This window comes from Taudactylus pleione, unplaced genomic scaffold (genome assembly GCF_031769625.1).
Source record: "Taudactylus pleione unplaced genomic scaffold, aTauple2 ptg000122l, whole genome shotgun sequence".
Classification (NCBI taxonomy): Eukaryota; Metazoa; Chordata; class Amphibia; order Anura; family Myobatrachidae; genus Taudactylus; species Taudactylus pleione.
Window position 1 is genome coordinate 1,357,143 of NW_028284524.1, and position 8,689 is coordinate 1,365,831.

Below are 8,689 nucleotides of genomic sequence, written 5' to 3' on the forward strand. Positions count from 1 at the left end.
TGTGTTTTTTAATTAACTAAAAATTAACAGTAATTTATTTCGATTTAAAAATGTTTAATTTGCCGCCGCCGTGTTTTAATTTGCTCGTATGTAAAATTTCACGATCTTGGCTTGTAAACTGCGGATTTGTATAGAAAGACAGAAGGACAAATTTTCGCTTTTATATAGTAGATTCCTCTATCCAAACCCTAAAGCTGGGTACACACTGACAGATACATTGGCCGATCAATTGATCGGCCAATGTATCTGCTGCCCGTCGGGCAGTGTGTACCAGCGATATGTCGGTGAACGTCGGCATTCACCGACATATCGCATTGGCTGTGCTGCACAGCCGATGGACAGATATGTCTGCAGTCATATCTGCCCGTACACACAGAGCAGCAGCCACGAGGATGGGGGTGGGACACGCCCCCTGTCCGACGGGACACGCCCCTGGTCGCCGGGACCTGCGGGCAGACACAGATGATGGTTGCTCAGTGTGTATGAACAATCATCATCTGCAGATATATCTGTAGATCACTCGATCTGCAGATATATCTGTATAGTGTGTACCCACCTTTAGTCTGCAGGATATCAAAGTTCCAGAACTAAAATCTGAAACGTTTGTTCCTTGAAACACAAAGTAGGCAATGGTCTTGAAGAGGCACTGTCAAGATCGCCATACTCAATATTTACGTGTTTTGCCTAAACACAAAAACTAGCCACAAATACAAAAAGAGATATGAATAATAGCGCACACTAGGCTTGATTCAGTACGGATCGCAATTGCGATCGCAGCTCCGTGAACGCAGGCAATGCATCTACGGAAATATGCTAATGTCTGCCACCGCTCAGCCTGTATAGAGACGCCCACTTCTGCTTTCTCACAACCGTAATATCTCATAGTCCTGCGTGTACATTGGTAACATCGAAGTACATCAGCCCATCACGCACAATTACAGCAGCTCTGTCTCAGAAATTGCAAGTCTCGTCGCACGCAGTGAGTAGCCAAGCTGCGTAGTGTCACCGCAGTGGCTAATTTATGCATGCCCATGCAACGGCTTTCAAACAGGCATACCTGCGTTTTTCCAACCAGTCCCCTGTCACCACCCCCAAATGCTCACGGCCTGTCACTCACTCTGCGATGGATTCCTTTCTGCATCAGTAATCGCAGTGCGGTGCATATGCATGCGCTGTACGCAACCATCGGCCGATCTGTATACGCAGTTGCAATTGCGACCCGTGCTGTATCAGGCCCACTGTCCTGACACCAGTGTGCACTATTATTCATTTCTCTTTTTGTATTTGTGGTTTGTTCCTTGAAAGTTTGTATCTTATGCTGGCCATACACGCTACAATTATCGGGGCGATCCATCTGATATCGGCGGATCGCCCCGATAATTGTAGCGTGTGTGCGGGCGACCGAGGGTTAAATATTGCTCGGTCGGGCATGCAGGATTGTCCAGCATGCCCGTCCGATGCGATATTTACCCGGTAACTGTCGACCGCATCGGGCAGTGTATGCCCAGCGCTGCCGACAGACATTTCCTGTGTTCCTTCCTACGGAAGGAACAGGGAAATGTCTCCTCCCCCAGGGGCGGAGTGCGGATGTCGGGCTATACACTGTGAGATTTCTCTCACAGTGTATGCCGGCGACATCTGCGGCTGGCAGCCGGCCAGATAAAATGCCTGTCGGTCTGACAGACATTTTATCTGGCTGTGTATGCCCAGCATTATACAGATCTCAATTGGGGAATGTTATGCACATACAATTGGGTGTCAGAAAATTCCTATTGCAGACTAATCTTTCCATTTTAAGGATTTCAGCATACATCATACATTATATGAGATTTTGACAATAGAGAGAGAGAGAGGAAAATAGTTATTCCAGATTAGTCTGAAGTCTTCCCAACCCTCCGCCCCCCCAAAAAAATATTCCTATAATACCTAGATAAACCTGTATAGAAAACAAATGGGTACAGATCCAAAACGTTATTGTCCATTACAAATCTCATATCATCTTGAGACTCTTGCACAACTTTGGCTGGGATGTGTCAAAGAAACATATCCCCTGTGACAGGAAGTTCATTCTTCCTTTGAGTAAGGAAGGGGCTTATATTATTTGTCAGTAAAATATGACATAATTATGACAACAGATGTCTCCAATCAGGGTTGGGAGGTTTAGGAGCTCAGAGAACTAGGAGCAGGGTTTTGTCAATGGATGAACAAAAATATCAAACAAATCTACTTTATCTTTTTGTATTTTTCTGGGTTTTTAAAATCTAAATAATTTAACTCCTAGTACCTTACGTAGTTAAACACAACTAATGTTTAGTACATAAATCACATGGTGTGAAAGAAATATAGTAAGTTGTGATTAGATGCAGTAAGCATATGGAGATCATCATTTACTCATCAAATCTCACCTGATAGGACTATGGAGACACAACCAGTTAGATGCTTTCTTATGTCTATGATAGACATTTATACATCTATGATCTAAGCACAAACAAACTTTGTGGGTAGAACATAGAGGGTCATTCAGACCCGCTCGCGAGCGCAGGACGCTCGCAAGCGGGTCGATGTTCCCCCACTGCGCATGCGCATGACGGAGGGAGCTTCGTCGTGCGCATGCGCGAGATCCGGCGAGCGATGGGCTCTCCATTGCTCCGGGTCTCGCACCAAAGGGGGCGTGCTGTCGATGTTGATTGACAGCACGCCCCCTTTGGTGGGCGTGCCTGCCAGACGGAGGCGTTCCCATGGGAACGCCTACCATCTGAAGCCGGCCCCACTGACATCACTAGTGATGTCAGTGTGATGATTTTGGCTCTGATAGAGCCAAAATTACTCCAGGGCTTGCGGCAGCGAGACCCTACCGCAGGGTCTCCGTCGCAAGCACGATGGTCACGATGGTCAAGACCATCGCGACCATCATCATGGACGCTCGCATATGCTGTGGGTGGTCACCCACAGCTATGCGAGCGGCCAGGAGGCCGCTCCATTTTCATGGAGGAGAGCACTGATTCAGAGCGAGCGCTCTGGTCAGAGCGTTCGGCTCTGAATCAGGCCCATAGTCCCCAAGGGTATAGAAAGTGGACAACTTCTCAATAGCTTGATCAGAACTGACATATACATATGATGTCCCTGTTTCTTATTTTAGATTCCCAATGTCCTTGAGAAAAATTCAGAGGGATAGATTGCAAGACCATCTTGTACTTGAATATTCAATTTGATTAATAAATCATTAATGACAAATCCTAAATTCTAAAATTAGTTGTCTTGTCACTAATATATAAAATGACTACAATTTCCCTGGAATTCTCAGCACAGCGCTTTCCCTGGAATTCTCAGCACAGCGCTTTCCCTGGAATTCTCAGCACAGCGCTTTCCCTGGAATTCTCAACACATCACTTTCCCTGGAATTCTCAGCACAGCGCTTTCCCTGGAATTCTCAGCACAGCGATTTCTCTGGAATTCTCAGCACAGCGCTTTCCCTGGAATTCTCAGCACAGCGCTTTCCCTGGAATTCTCAGCACAGCGCTTTCCCTGGAATTCTCAACACAGCGCTTTCCCTGGAATTCTCAGCATAGCGCTTTCCCTGGAATTCTCCGCACAGCGCTTTCCCTGGAATTCTCATCACAGCGCTTTCCCTGGAATTCTCAGCACAGCGCTTTCCCTGGAATTCTCAGCACAGCGCTTTCCCTGGAATTCTCAGCACAGCGCTTTCCCTGGAATTCTCCGCACAGCGCTTTCCCTGGAATTCTCAGCACAGAGATTTCCCTGGAATTCTCAGTACATCGCTTTCCCTGGAATTCTCAGCACAGCGCTTTCCCTGGAATTCTCCGCACAGCGCTTTCCCTGGAATTCTCAACACAGCGCTTTACCTGGAATTCTCAGCACAGCGCTTTCCCTGGAATTCTCAGCACAGCGCTTTCCCTGGAATTCTCAGCACAGCGCTTTCCCTGGAATTCTCAGCACAGCACTTTCCCTGGAATTCTCAGCACAGCGCTTTCAGGCTACTAAAGAGGTGATCAGTCACTATATTAATAGGAATGTTGAGTAAAGAGATCTGCACCCTCTCACTAAAGGGACGTATAAACCAATTGGTAGTATTGCTGCCTTTAAAGGGCAGAGAGTTATCTAGAACCTCTCCTAATTTATCCAAGGAAAGAAAGTTTCTTTTGGTGCAGGTCCTACCAATTGAAAAAAAGAGTACCCCTCGGTTGCAATTGCTTCAGGTTTATTAAAAGTTCATGGCAAATGAAGATGAATTAATCCAATGTCACTGTAGTGGAAAAGAAAAGAAGAATTGTATAAACCTGTTACGCGTTTTACGGGTACACTGTCCACTTCCTCAGAAGTCTGCAGGTGCCTTACTCTGACTCTAAGCAGGTTGAGCTAGATATTGTCAATAAAATGGAAGAACTTTCCGTACATTAAGTAGACACCCTTAAAACATAGCTTCAAATAACTGCTACTTATTATAAAGACTTTATACATCTTCTACTAAATATTTATATTGTATCAAAGTCAATGCTGTAAGTGGTTTTGAAGAATAACCTCAGGGCCACTGCCTGTGGAGTTTTCCTATTGCTAAATGATCTTCACATAGAATATTTGCATTATTACTGTTTTTCTTCAGAATCTGAGATGATGATTCAGATACGTATCCACCAGCTGTGTGCACCAGCTACTTACCCTCACAAGACTTGTACAGGCAGTACACAACTGAAATTTCACATGTGGAGTGAACGGCACATTACTGTTAACCATGTAAGACAAGGAATCCAGCACATCGCTTGTTATGATAAGATTCAAAATTTTCTATAATCCAAGCACAATGAAATATAAACAATCGATGGCACATACAGTCAGGTGCATAAATATTGGGACATTGATAGAATTTTCATATTTTGGCCTCTACTCACCACCACAATGGTTTTGAAATGAAACAAACAAGATGTGCTTTAACTCAGATTTAATTTGAGGGCAATTACATCCAAATCAGGTGAACGGTGTAGGAATTACAACGATTTCTATATGTGCCTCCCACTTTTTAAGGGGCCAAAAGTAATGGGACAAACTAAACAATCCCAAATCTAACTTTCACTTTTTAATACTTTGTTGCAAATCCTTTGCAGGCAATTACAGCCTGAAGTCTGGAACGCATAGACATCATCAGACCCTGGGTTTCATCTCTGGTGATGCTCTGCCAGGCCTCTACTGCAAATGTCTTCAGTTCCTGCTTGTTCTTGGGGCATTTTCCCTTCAGTTTTGTCTTCATCAAGTGAAATGCATGCTCAATCGGATTCAGGTCAGGGGATTGACTTGGCCATTGCACAGCATTCCACTTTTTAGCCTTAAAAAACTCTTTGGTTGCTTTTGCAGTATGCTTCGGGTCATTGTTCATCTGCACTGTGAAGCGCCGTCCAATGAGTTCTGAAGCATATTGCCCGAAACACTTCAGAATTCATTCTGCTGCTTTTGTCAGCAGTCACATTATCAATAAATACAAGGGAACCAGTTCCATTGGCAGCCATACATGCCCACGCCATGACATTACCACCACCATGCTTCACTGATGAGGTGGTATGTTTTGGATCATGAGCAGTTCCTTTCCTTCTCCATACTCTTCTCTTCCCATCACTCTGGTACAAGTTGATCTTTGTCTCATCTGTCCATAGGATGTTGTTCCAGAACTGTAATGGCTTTTTTAGATGTTGTTTGGCAAACTCTAATCTGGTCTTCTTGTTTTTGTGGCTCACCAATGGTTTACATCTTGTGGTGAACCCTCTATATTCACTCTTGTGAAGTCTTCTCTTGATTGTTGACTTTGACACATATACACCTACCTCCTGGAGAGTGTTCTTGATTTGGCCAACTGTTGTGAAGGGGTTTTTCTTCACCAGGGAAATAATTCTTCTGTCATCCACCACAGTTGTTTTCCGTGGTCTTCCGGGTCTTTTGGTGTTGCTGAGCTCTCCGGTGCATTCTTTCTTTTTAAGAATGTTCCAAACAGTTGATTTGGCCACACCTAATGTTTTTGCTATCTCTTTGATGGGTTTGTTTTGATTTTTCAGCCTAATGATGGCTTGCTTCAATGATAGTCACAGTTCTTTGGATCTCATATTGAGAGTCGACAGCAACTGATTCCAAATGCAAATGTCACACGTAGAATCAACTCCAGACCTTTTACCTGCTTAATTGATAATGAAATAATGAGGGAATAGCCCACACCTGTCCATGAAATAGCTTTTGAGTTGATAGTCCCATTACTTTTGGCCTCTTAAAAAGTGGGAGTCACATATAGAAACCGTTGTAATTCCTACACCGTTCACCTGATTTGGATGTAATTGCCCTCAAATTAAATCTGAAAGTCTGCAGTTAAAGCACATCTTGTTTGTTTCATTTCAAAGCCATTGTGGTGGTGAATAGAGGCCAAAATATGAAAATTCTGTCAATGTCCCAATATTTATGCACCTGACTGTATATGGTACATACGTAACATGTACATGATCTCTAAAACAGCAGGCATGACAGAGTATGTTAAATAAGAAGGGGTACACTTATCAATATGTAGGTGCCAGAATCGTGATCCAATAAGATAGTGTACAGCCAGTCATCCTGCAGTGTGGTAGTGGCTCGACGGCCATTTTGTTGCTATTGAGGCTAATGACTCCCTAAATTTCAGCCCCCTAAATACCTGAAAAATAATCTGACAATTAGTTACCTGTGGCTGTCACAGCCTTCACAAGAAGATGGCGCCAGAAAGACTGGAAGTGACATCCAGTATCTCTGCAACCAGCCCAAGCAGGTGGCAAAGAGATTAGAGGTGATGTCCGGTGTCACGGTAATCAACCAAAACAAAGTGCACCAGTAACAGGAAAAGATACTGCAATGCTAAAGCAGCTGTTTAGGGTGGCATCAGGTCATCTGGCAACCATCCAGATGTGATATGACGTCACCCATTAACCGAATGTAGAAGAAAAAATGACAGCCACTTATATTGGGCCTGATTCAGAGATGTACACTAACAGCATAATTGATATGCTGCAGTGTTTGGGAGACAAGCGGGTGTGTGACTGGTCACTGTTCCTGGAAAAAGAAGCATGTCACCCCCTTTTTTCTGGGAGGGACAAGGCCAAGGTCTCCATCGATGGACGCAGATTTCCTGGCCTCGCAAGTAACCAGGGCCTGGCCAGGCTGCTGTAAACTTCAGCTTTCGCAGCCTGGCCAAAGGAGCAACCACCGTGACCGATGGGTCATGATGGTGATCCCAGCTTGCAACCTCGGTCACAGCGCTGGGATCGTAGATGCAGCAAGGATGTGTCTGTTTCCTACAGACACCTCCTGCTGCATTAGCATGTTAGATGGAGAGAATTGCACAGCTGCTTGTGTGTGGCTCCGCAATTCCGGCCATCTCTGAATCAGGCCCATTATATCTAGGTGGTCTGACTTGTGAAATAACATGATCAACACAAGGTCTCCATAAAGTCATAGATATTCCGGAGATAGTGTGAGGAAAAACAATCATATAACTATATATAATAAATCAAAACAATAATAAATAATGTTTTAAGGCAATAAAAAAAATAAAAAAAGTTTGGATAAATCTACATCAAACCCACAGAGTAAAAATATATAATAATAGATAATAAATAATAGATGAGGTGAACTAAATGGAGAACATGACCATAACAAAGGGTATACCCCAACCATCACATCAGCACAACATTGGGAAAGAGATAGATCGATAATATACAATCCATACCAAGCTGCCTATATTAGACTGTGTTTCCGTAGGCAATTCCTCAATATAAAGCCCTTTTCTATAACAGGTAATGTTGAGTGATTATCAAAATAAAGCACTTCAGGTAAATAATGAGTGGATTTCTTCTTACGCCACCCTTCGTACATCAAGTAGGAAGGGCAGAATAAGAAGACATCCACGTATGAAGTATGACTGTTTTTTGGTAATGGTGAGAATAATTGTCAAAATAAGTTTAATATCAGGCAGAGATTGGGGGGGGGGGAGAGAAAGGGGAAAACAATTGATGAAGTTGCAACAAAGCACTGCTAATGGGTCCTGTGGCAGACATCATCCAAAAGGCTTATTTCAGACTCTATCAATCTTTCTACAGTACCAGTATGCTGGAAAGTTGCGTTATCTCTTTTACATAACTCAGTGTTAAGTGTTTTTTAATGTGATGTTGTATTATGTTCCATTCTTTCAGGGTTTTTGCTCCATGGTGGTCATATTAATCATCTGATGCTTGTTCAAATTATGCTACACATTCTCCATTAGATCAAGGTCATTGTCTTTGAGCCAATTTAGTTTGGCTTTATATATGTGATCCTGCTAAAATTGTAGAAGATACAAACCACACAGATGTTGCCTGGAAAAAGGTCATTCCCCAAAACTCAAACATGAAGACATAGAGGGCAACCATCACAGTCACTTAGGGCCTTATTTATTAATGCGTTTTATCACCAAAACGAGTGATAAATGTCACTGTGTATGATAAATGGTGCTCCAGCCAATCAGCTCCCAACTGTCATTTTTCTAACAGTTGACAGTTGGGAGCTGATTGGCTAGAGCATTATTTATCATACACAGTGAAATTTATCACTTGTCTTGGTGATAAAACTTGTTAATAAATGGCGGCCATAGTTCAGTAGCAGAGACTGGTTAAGGTGCAAAATGTACTAG